At 31.2% G+C, this 12084-nt stretch overlaps 1 long non-coding RNA gene and 1 pseudogene across 1 annotated transcript; both read left to right on the top strand.

Annotated features, from left to right (window-relative positions):
* The first annotated feature begins 8506 nt into the window (after positions 1-8506).
* On the top strand, positions 8507-10000 carry LOC146900246 (uncharacterized). Its single transcript, XR_015022174.1, has 3 exons — positions 8507-9166; positions 9286-9358; positions 9703-10000. It is a non-coding gene; the product is annotated as an uncharacterized LOC146900246 (long non-coding RNA).
* Positions 10001-10950: 950 nt separating this feature from the next.
* LOC146900245 (zinc-finger homeodomain protein 2 pseudogene) lies at positions 10951-11819 on the top strand (annotated as a pseudogene).
* The last annotated feature ends 265 nt before the right edge of the window (positions 11820-12084 follow it).

Raw genomic sequence — 12084 nt, 5'->3', positions numbered from 1 at the left:
TAGTATAGTTGTTTTTGTCACAAAAATTGCATTTGTCACTCATGTCTATATTTAGCTATACCCATACATCTTCCAACTCATAGAATCAATTGCAAATAACATTCTAGAGTCTCCAAACCTCTCTCTCCACTTGTTCTTCCGATTAAACACTTTTTCTAAGTTTCTTTGTGGATTTTAAGTCATAGAGTGCTATAGGAATTGTACATTGGTTTCTTTTGAGAAATTTGATTGAGGATCAAGGGTCTAACGGAAAAGAGGGATTTCTTTCCACCATCGAGGGGAATTGTGGGGCTCTTTCTAACTTCTCAAGTTCAAGGGGATCCAAGCTTCAGACATAGAAAAGAAGAATTCAAGGAGAATTATTACAACAAGCTGTAGTAGACATGCATGGTGATGCTATGAAAGCTTTTGAGAAATTAATTGCTCAAAAGAAAATTATTCTAAAATTGGAAGTCGAGCTTTCAAATCGTAAAAAGACGAACATGCATCTCTAGTAAATGAAAAAATTGTAATTCCTCTCATTGACCCACCTAAAGCAAATTCATCCAAGTATGGTTCAAATTGGATGGATTTTGCATGTTTTGAAACTTGTCCTAATTTACATGAAGATATATCAAATCTTTATCACGTAAACTAGAACAAGCCCCCAAAGTTATTTCTCATTCAGAAAGCTGAGTGTTCAAGTCAAGGCTCAAATATCAGAGTTTCAAGGCAGGATTTCTTCCTCCTCTTGTTCTCTCCAAGGTATATTTTTATATTGTTTTGTTATGATGTATGTTGCCATGGGCCGATAAACCTTTTGATTAGGGTTCCAAGATGAAATCCCTTCTTATTTGTTGGATTCTATTAATAAAGTTTTTATTAAGTTATACTTTTGTTGTGCCCGATTTAAATTAGTCAATGCTTGTTCATTAATGCTTTTTCAAAAGAGATCCCTGCATCGTAATCTTGAAAATTGATATGTATATAAAAGTAGGATTGACAACCCAAAATTATTATCCGTTCATTAGCTGTTCTAGTTACTTATTTCATAATTATGTTAATGAAATTCAAGTTTGAAATATAACTGTTTCTACTCTCTTCTTTGGACAATGCCGCAACATAACCTAGGTTAGTACGAAATATATGTTGTTGTGAGAAGCTTTGTATGAGTTTTTAACCGTTGATTTCAGTAAATCATGAGTAGGCAACTCATAGTTGTTTGATTCCTAAGTTAATTCCAATAAAGACGAATGAGGATTCAAGGATTCCCTAATTGTCGTTAATAAATTGAATCACAAACCTAATCTCACATTGGGCAGGACAATTTAACCGTACAAATCTATTCAAATCTATTTTATTTTCACTCTTTGAGATAAGTTTTACTAATTAGTAAGTTGATTGACAATCCATGTGGAGAATGATAAACTTACTACTTTATTACTTGTTACGATTTGGGCACTTGTCAATTTCGTCCATCAACCACTCCTAGAACATCATCCTAGAAGCATTGAGAAGAAAGGAGTAAGTTCTTGGTATTCGATGAGTAATTTATATAAAAGGTCGAAATATATTTTGGCTCATTATGAGAAATGAGGTATATGTCTTATTTCTCCACTCATTCCCATGTTTTATCTTCATGTGAATTATTAATTTGATTATTGCCACGTGCTTGTTTGATTATTTCACTTCACCATAAGTTTTGGTTCTTAGAAGTGCATTTACTTACCTTTGGATGCGCTGTTATGTTATTATGCATCACAAAAGTTCTATATGTGTAAAATCCTTTTAGTTATAATTGTTGCATTCCTTAATTTCAGTTTTAGGCATGTGTTTCATGTGTATGTATGTTTCTTGTTGCATGCTTTCTCATATCCAAAGCGCTTATATTGCATGCTTACTTGTATTCAATTGTGATTGCATACTTGTATATATTCCTACTCTCTTCAACTATCCTTTGTCAAATGTTTACATAGTCATTTACCTCCTTTTGATGTTGTCAAAGGGGGAGAAATTATGTTGATCTACATATAACTAAATAACTAACCTAAGTTCCTTAAAAAAAAAAAAAACTAACCTAAGTTGTTGGCCTAAGTGTTGCCCACTTATATGATATGATTTGCATATGCATATGTAGCTATTTTTGCTTTTTTGCCTCTTTGCTTGTATGCCAAGTTTCAGGGAGAGCTAAGTGCTAACATCATCAACATTAGGTTGACATAATCAAAAGGGGGCAGAATGAAGTATCCCTTGATGTTGGAGTTGTTTTGATGATGTTTGATTAAGACTAGGTATTAAGTGTTTACATGTTCATAATAGTATATGTTAAAGCACCTAGCCATCCATAATATCAAGTTTCTTCAAAGTGTCTTATGTGTCAAGTTTCATTATGTGGCAAAACTCCTTTTTCTATACCTTTGAATCATATCACAAATTGTTGATTCGTATCATGCTTGAATCGAATCACAATCTGTTAATTTGTATAATTTGAGTTCTCTGGTCATGTGATTTGCCTTAATGAATCGTATTAGTGTTCTTTGATTCGTATCAATCTTCATATGAAAACTTTTGAATCGTATCAAATATTCTTGATTCGTATCACACTTCATGGCAAAACTCACTTTTTCTATACCTTTGAATCATATAAAATATTCTTGATTTGTATCAATTTCATCTGATTTTTTTTGAATCGTATCAAATATTCTTGATTCGTATCAATCTCACGGCTTTAGATTTTCCTTTTTCACGTGTCTGAATCGAATCATACTTAACATGATTCGAATCATATAGTTGTTTTTGCCACAAAATTGCACTTGTCACTCATGTCTATATGTAGCTATACCTATACACCTTCCAACTCATAAAATCAATTGCAAATAACATTCTAGAGTGTCCAAACTTCTCTCTTCATTTTCTCTTTAGATTAAACACTTTTTCTAAGATTTTTTGTGGATTTTGATTCATAGATTGCTAGAGTGCTACAAGAATTGTACATTGGTTTCTTACAGGAAACTTGATTGAGGATCAAGGGTCTAAACGAAAAGAGGGATTTCTTTCCACCACCAACGGGAATTGTGGGGGTCTTTCTAACTTCTCAAGTTTAAGGGGATCCAAGCTTCAGACATAGAAAAGAAGAATTCAAGGTGAAGGAATTTCAACAATTCCATGGGAGCTTAAGTTTCGAAGACTTAGAGAATCTTTAATTTAAAGAGTTCTTGAAGATTGGTGGTGTTTGGGTTGCTTAGGATTGAAGATTAGGGTTATCAAGGGAATCTTTTGTAATCACAACAATTTGTAAACATTTTTCAACAATAGTGGAAGTCCTTGATAAAGGCGTTTTCTATCAAGAATGGTGGAGGTACCCCGAAGCAAGGACGAAAAGGGGAACCACTATAAATTCTGGTGTTCTTCTCTTCCATATCCTTTTAGATTTTCGTATTGCTAATTGTATATGAATTTTATGTTTGAAACCATTTGATTTGATTGTGATTACTTTTACTACACTTAACCTAATCTTAATTACTTGAATTAAGATTCTTTCCAATTCCATTTTATCACAATCAAGCTTCAATTTAGCTTCAAACTATTAATTTATATACATTGTGTTTATTAGTGTTGGTGTGATTTATTGCAAATAGGTTTGGTTTGAGATTGTTTAGTTTTAAAATTTGTTTGCTTGAATATTGATATTTGATGTTCTTAATAAGATTCAATATTTAAACCCCCCAATTCAACTTTAAATCTTAGTTATTACTCATTGTCTTAGAATTGTTGTCATTGTCTCGCACGAATCCGATAAGTCATAAGTTTTCAGTTCACGCTTTCACAAACTCTTGAAAATCGAAAAATGCTATTCACCCCCTCTAGCGCACCTTTTTTTTTTTCTTCATATAGACCAACAAGTGGCATCATGAGTTTGATCTCTTCTTTAACGGTTAACTACCGGATGAGTCGATAAGACGAACAAATAGCCTAAGAGGGTGTACAATAGAGCTCCAATTTTTGTGGGAGAAAACAATGACTATTGGAAAGAATGCATGAGCGTCCATATCCAATCGGTATACATGGAAGTTTGGGACCAACAAGTTTCCGGACCTTCCACTGACAGAAACTTGTTTGTAGTTAATTAAATTACATATAGTTGAGTATATTTGACGTATTTTAACTAATATTTAAAATAAAATTACTGGAAGGGTGAAACTAATAATAATTAAAATGACACTGACGGTCATTTTACAACTAATTCCAAGAGGATTTAAACTTTATCTCTTGAGGTTACAAAGTCAACCCATTACCACTGAGGTAGCACCTCATGGACCAGAATTCATTTTTTTCTTCCGCAAATCCGCTTCATATGAACATTGTTTTAAAAGTCAAACTTTAACCTATGATTTAATACGCAAGAAAAGCATGCCGAAAATCAGGAGAATAAATGCATCTTTAAAACGAGTCTAAAACATTAAAATTATTTTAGTAATTTGATATATAATTTCTAATATATTTTAAATTTATATCACTGTGACTTTTTTCTTTTAACATTAATGCACCGTTTTTTATTTAAGAAAAGTCCTTAGAAAAACCGTGACAATTGAGGCTGAAGAGAGTGAGAAGTGATCGTTGGTGTACAAGACATGTTAATGAGCAGTTCTTAAGACGTTTTTTTATGAAAATTAACATATGAATGAATCAAAATCACATCAGAATGGTTACTAGAGTTATAACAATTAATTAATTAATATTACATATACCAACAAAATGCATCTTCTTTCGTTAGCCCTTTTAATAAAAGCTTTATAGTTATGATTGGTTGATTGGATTAATTTTGGGATGTGTGACATTTAGAAAAGTACCCTGAAAAGTGGATGTGAATGAGTACAAAACACGTTGAAAAAACTTACGTTGGTTTTTAGGGTTAATCGATAATACTTTAATTCCTTTGGGGAGTTACAAGTGGTATTAGAGCAGACCTCTCCCAGTACGATATAGTTTAGGGACAAACCAAACTGAAGCTGGTGGACATGTAATGTTCGAGATTGACAAGAGCAAGAAGTGGTCTCCAGTGCGCAAGACATTACAATGAGTGGCTCATGACACCTCTTAGGCGTACCAAATTTACATCAAAATGAGAGGGATCCTTAGATCGAGTAGGTATGACACTGCATGATTGAAAGAAGTCTTGTAAGAATTGATACTATCTATACCGACAAGATGCATCTTCTTTTTGGTATCCCATTCTATAATTCCACAGTTAAATATGTCCGACTTTGAGCAATTATGAAATTACCTTATGGGGAGTTTCCTATAAAGCTTGTGAGTGAGGACAAAACATGCTGAAAAGACCCGTGTTGATTTGTTTGGTCAGTCGGCAATACTTAAAGTCACATGGGGCGTTACAATGTGGTTGAAGGATGACTTATGATAATTGATTGGTATTACCTTTATCCAAAAATTGCATCTTCTTTTCAATAGTCTATACCATAAGAATTTCATAATTAAGCATGTTTGTTTTAGAGAAACTTTGGGATGAATGATCCTTTGGGAGCTACTCAAAAAGCGTGTGAGGATAAACTAGGCTGAACAAACTGTTATTGATTAGTAGGGACACTCGTCAATACTTGAAGTAGTTTGAGAAGTTACAAAAACTGCATCGCTAAACTATCTTAAAAAGTGATAGAAAAAATAAATCTTGTATGAACAATTATTTTAAATGACATGGTTAAGTAGTGGAAAAAGCAGGAAAAATGACAAAAACAATTCTTCAAAGTGAGTCTATCCTTCTCCATAAATGAAAAGCAATTTAAAATCTCGTTAGTGAATATAACATCTTATTTTAATATGTATAAAATTTGTAGGTAGTAAAATAAAATAAAAGACCAAAAGGGATATATTTGAAAAGACTAAAATTAAACAATTATGTCTCCGTGAGCATAGCTGAGTTGCCAGGGACATGCATTGTTATATGCAGGGGTCGGGGTTCGAACCTTGGATACCCCAATTATTCATCTTGAAAAAAGGGTGATCTCTAGCCACTAGGTTACCTAGAAGAAAAAAAAAATTAAACAATTATTTTTAGAGTAAATTACTCTCCCCTCCCCCAAGTGAAGCTTAAATTTTACTTTCCTCCCCTCCCCTACCCTCATGTTATAATATACACTTCCCTTTTTTGAAAGTAAAAACCTAAAATAAATTATACTCTTCTCCCCTAATTAAGAGATGTTTGGATTATAATTCTCTCCCTTAAGAATTATTTATGTAATTCATTTTAATCCATTTTTACATCCTTCAAAATAATACATAAATAAATATTTTAATTATATCTACAAATTTTGATTTGCTATTAAAAAAAATAATTCATTTTATTTTTAATTTAAATGTCAATAATAATAACAATTTGATTATTTTATCATTAACAAAATGATTTAGAATATAATATACATTTTTTATTACACATTATGTCATTAGTTTTATTAATTTATTTTGTATTGTATCACATTTTATAATAATTTTTGAAACTATATCTTAATGATATTGTATATCAAAAATAGAGAAAAATATGATTTGAATTTTTATTATAATAAAATGGATTCGCACCCTTTTTTACCGTTCCGTGTGTATTATAAGTGTAGATTTTAACGTGGGGGGGGGGGGGGGGGGGAGTGTAATTTTTTCCAATATGTTTTGCTTAAAAGGGGAGGGGAATGTATACTTTGACATAAGAGGGAAGAGTAATGTAATTTAAGCATCTGATCTCATGAGAGGGGAGGATGATTTACTCTTATTTTTATAGGAAGTTGAATCAAAACTCTTAATAATTGTAGGGATCATTATCATATTTAAGTCTATGTTTAGCATTCAACTTTATACTAACAATTTGAAATATTTTCAAATAGGGATATGAATACAGAGAAATGACCAATTCGCCTTAACAAATGAGCGTATAAATCCTCCTATATGTATTACTACTTTAAACACATTTGTTAGTATTTTCTTATTAAAAATTATGGTGAAATTAGTCTCTAAATAAAACCATTCATGTTTAGCTCTCAATTTATCAACCAAATTGAATGCAAAATATCAACAAAAATATTTTTACGAACTAAATCTAATAATATGGTATTTTAATCCAATTAAAATTATATTTAACCATACTGCTACATTTGATATTCACCAATGATATTTTAACCAATAAAATTTAACATAATACCTTCGTGCCTATATATAAGACCCTCCAGAGAATTTCCTTTGTTGATTTTTATAAGATCTCTCTCAAATTTTTAAGTGTTATAATTAATTCTTTACAAACATACCCTAACCGTGTTACATCGTTATCTACAATATGTAACAAAATACTCTAATATAAACACTGACTAATTATCTCTTCTAAAGAGTAAACTTGTAAAATTTTACAAATTGTCAATAAATTTATGACTACAGTATATTTTCTTGATTATTGACTCAAGGGGCTCCTATAAGACTACAATATGGATAAAGACGTATGGAAAACATATGGATAATCCTGAGATTAAATGGAGTTTGAAAATTTGATCTTTGCTTTCTCTAAATATTAAAGGGGTAAATATGTTTTTGATGTTTATAAATATTTTAACTTTTTATTTTAGACTCCTAAAGTTTTTCTTTGACTTTTAGTCTCCCGAAGTTTTTTATCACAACTTTTAGTCCATGATTTTAAGTCAACTCAAGTGTATTAGTCAAAATTTTGGTTTTTTTTTTCGCAGCCATGTTTAGTACATTATATAATTCTCTATTGCAAAAGTTTATTTTTTTTTAACAAATGATGAATAAAATATGAATTTCTATGTTCTTGGCGCTTAAAATGTCATGTTTATTTCATGTTTTGTTGAAAAAAAATCAATTTTTATGGAGAGATTATTATAATATTCTAAATATTTATGCAAAAATTCAATATAAAATCAGAAGGGTACACATGAACTTACTTAAAAACAGGGATCAAAATTGTAGACAGAAAACTTTTGAAGGACTAAAAGTCAATTGTTTTTAAGGGGACTAAATAAAAGGTCAAAATATTTATATGAAACAAAACCATATTTAACCCAATATTAAAAATCATTTTAGTATTTTGATATTATGATTCCTACATCATTATTTTTCACAAGTTTAATTTGTATACTTTAGCTAATCTTTTGAGACGATCCATAGGTTAAATTTCAATACCTCTCTTAGTCTAGATTCAAACATTGGTTCACCATATATAGAAAGTGTAGCCCCTGCTGTTAATTTTTTTTATATATTTCTTTTAGCAACAAAATAATAGTGAAAAAGAAATCACTTTTTTATGGTAAAAGTTAATAAATTAAGTTATATTTAATCCAAAAACTAAGTAATGACGTATTACATATTAATCACTTACTCTTAAAGCTTATTAGGTCTAGCTAATCACTTAACCTAATTTTTTCCCTCTAAATGCATGTCATTAATTGCTAATTGCTAATCACTTTAACCCTAAAAATTTGAATTTCAAATTTTGCCTTGCCATTTGTTACTGCTTTCCACCTCGGCAATCTAAGTTCAATTTTTAGTAATTTCCCACCCACAACCGATGCATGTATCTCAAGAGGCTGAAGGATGACATTTAATATACCTTGACCTCATTTCTATGTTTCCAACGTGATTGTTATTGTTCTCAATGCACTTATTATTCTACTCTCTTTCCCATGCCCATGTACACCATGTGTTATATATACTGTGTGTTCTGCTATAAATTACTCTGATTTCTTTTTCTCCCCATTTTTTGCCTCTCTCATATTTCTCATATTTCTATCTCAATTCTCTTTCCTGATAATTTGTTCTTCTCCCACGGTTCATCCATGATTTTCCCTAAACCCGTTTGCACGTTTGCAGGAGGTTTTCAGGTTGTTGCTTCATGTCGTCTATTTCGGATAACCAGGAATGCTGGCAGGAGTAGGTTTGTGCGTTTTCAGTTTTTTGTAGCCTGTATATATATGTTGGTTTTTCTTCCCTTGGCTATGAGCAGGCCTTTAGATTATTTTGTAGAGTTATTTTCTGGTTTTGTTGAAGCAAACTTCTGTTATGCTGCTAATTTTATGCTTTTAGTGTGTTTTGGATGCAGAAGAAAGTTTTGATTTGCTGCTATGTTGTTTGTTTAAGTTCCTTGGTGTCCATGTTTCTTTTAAGGTTCATGTTATTGGTGAGTTAGCAACCTGTTTTTGGACTGTGTATACACTGAACTTTTGTTCGTTCTTAATTTTATTTATTTTGCACCAATTGTTTCAAAATTTTATTAGTCCTTCCGTTTATTGATTACAGAGACAGGAGCTGTTAAAACTTCATTCTATATTTTGTTGATACAAATTGGGTTTATATACGCATCATGTATAAGGTATTAGTAATGTACATGCTTCTTCTTATGTAAAATATTTTATTGACTGTTTCGTGAAACAAAATAATATGAACCATCAAATATGTAGATATAAAATGTAAATGGGAAAATAGCCTTGCAATTCAAAATTTTGCTGAATCTTTTGGACTATTTTTATTCAATTGCTTTAAACACTTTGATAATTAAGGAGATCCGGTGACACGGAGATGATGGAATCGATATATTTCCCCCTCAGAATGTTGTGTTTCAAATGTCATTAAGAAATAACTTACATCATGAATAATATACTTTTTCATATTCATAGAGAACTTCCATTTCTTACATCTTTCTTTTTTTTTTAACAGCCAAACTTTATTAACACACTGCCTAACCTACTCAAGGCGAGAAGGATCAGCAGCAAAGCAAACAAAAGCACTAGCATGTAGGCAAAAGTGCTGAACAGCCAACTGAGGAACAAAAAACCAAGAAACTAGCCAAGGTTACACAGAGGGTTATACCAGAAGAAAAAAACACCTAAATAACCAACCCGGAAAGCTAAGTCACATAGAAACATCAATTCTATGTAATTTGAAACATTTGGTGGTCCTTATGTGCAGTTTTTATTTGAGCAGCTTTATGTTTGGAATATCTTCCATTATTGAATATTTATTTGTTTTGTTGTTGGGATGCATGCATGATTTGGTGTTTTTAGTTTTTGATCTTTAGATGTTGACCCTTTTGTACCATATTCGTAGATAACCTAATATTTACCAAAATAATACATTGTACAATATCTCTTCTTTTATTATATTCTATGATATATGCAGGCTTGATAAGCAAGTATTTTGGTTGGAAACATTTGTAAATATTAAAGTATATATTCTTTTGATGTCGTATGTGTTCTTTAGAAACTCTATTAATTGAAGTGACTTTGTACTTTGTTTTTCTTTTTCATGGTAGTAGAAATTTAAAACAATTATTACAAGTTAAACTGTGATATTCCACCGTTAACGCAGTAAATTAAATTGACCTGTGCAACAACGTAATACTATATTCTTTTTTCTTTATAATTAAGAAAATGAGAGTGTTCTTTTTTAATTATGAAGAAAAAAAGAGAATAATTGTCCCAATACTTATATTGTGATTAAATAAATAAATAGTCTTTAATATATTAATGTTTTCTCTATCAAATGACATTAAGGACATGTTGAGACGAATTTGATTGCGATATTTGATCTCTAATAATTTAATTTGTGTTTATTGATAGATGCATGCGTATCTTACGTGTCAAAGATCATTTATCAATTTCTATTACGGTCGATAGGACCCGTGCGATGCACGGGTCAAGAGTCTAGTTACATAAAATAGAATTATGGAGTCAAAAGAGAAGTAGTAACTACACCCTAAACACAAATAGATTAAATACATGCATCTCTTTGCACTATATTAATTAGCACCGACATTTAATTTTTCTTACATGACAATAAATTGTTTGACTATGAACAATTTAAGTCTCTTTTAAGTAAAATTTGAAGATATATTTTTTCTTATGTGACAATTATTTAAAGCGGTGGATGGAGCTAGAACAAATTATGAGAAAACATAGTAACAAAAATTAGAAAAACATATCATAGTGTTACTCTTCCAACAGAGAGTCATGTTTACTTCGATCCCATTGTTTGTTATCTTTTCAAGTCTTTGCCTGTTCATTAATCAAATGGAAACAAAAGAAAATGAGGAAGACGTAGTGATGGCTAATGACAGTGATCCAACTAGTTACGTTGAAACAATTAAAACCTCGAATCATCATGATGAAGAAGCTCTAATGAATTCTCAAAGCAATAACTTCGAAGGAAAGTTCAAAGAGTGTAGAAAGAATCACGCTTCCAGCATTGGAGGCTACGCTCTTGATGGCTGTGGCGAGTTTTTACCCGCTGGAATTGAAGGAACCATCGAATTTTTCAAATGTGCTGCGTGTAACTGTCACCGAAATTTTCATCGGAGAGAAAATGGTGTTGTTAATGAAGAGAATATTTCCCTTCCTTTTAACAACCCCCGTTTCCCTCAGCCGACTCCCTTCTCGACGGTTTTTCAAACTCCGACCGGTTACCAGCATGTGACTGGGACTTCTAGGGGGACAACTACTTCTATTCCTTCTTCAGTTGTTCATGATGAGGCCCACTTTCCAAGGGGTGATCTTGGAGAAGGTGTTGTTGAGCCAATCTATCATGGTGATACTTATAGTGGTGGAGAAGGGTCGTCAAAATCAAAGAGGTTCAGATCCAAGTTCACTCATTATCAAAAGGAAAGGATGCTTGGTTTTGCTATGAAATCGGGTTGGAAGATTCCTAAGCAAGATGAAAATGTAGTTGAACAATTTTGTAATGAGATTGGTGTAAAGTGTAAAACTTTTAGGGTGTGGATGTATAACAACAAACACACCCTTGGAAATAAGCATTAGAAAATAGTAAACAATAATAATAACAACAACAATAATATGTATTGTTATATGTTCTAATTTCAACTTATATTTCATAATAATAACAACAACAATAATATGTATTGTTATATGTTCTAATTTCAACTTATATTTCATAAATTTAGATGATATGTGAATGCTTAAAGTGCTAGTTGATGTGAGGAAATATATTTTTCCTTTTCGTTGTGTTCATGTTTCATTTGAACTTCAAGAAATATTATTAATGAACTATAGTTGAAATTATATGTTTTACTTTTTTACATTTATT

The sequence above is a fragment of the Medicago sativa genome, chromosome 8, assembly GCF_051527215.1.
Source record: "Medicago sativa cultivar Bolivia chromosome 8, Bolivia_mono, whole genome shotgun sequence".
Classification (NCBI taxonomy): domain Eukaryota; kingdom Viridiplantae; phylum Streptophyta; class Magnoliopsida; order Fabales; family Fabaceae; genus Medicago; species Medicago sativa.
This window is presented reverse-complemented; position numbering and strand designations above follow the sequence as displayed.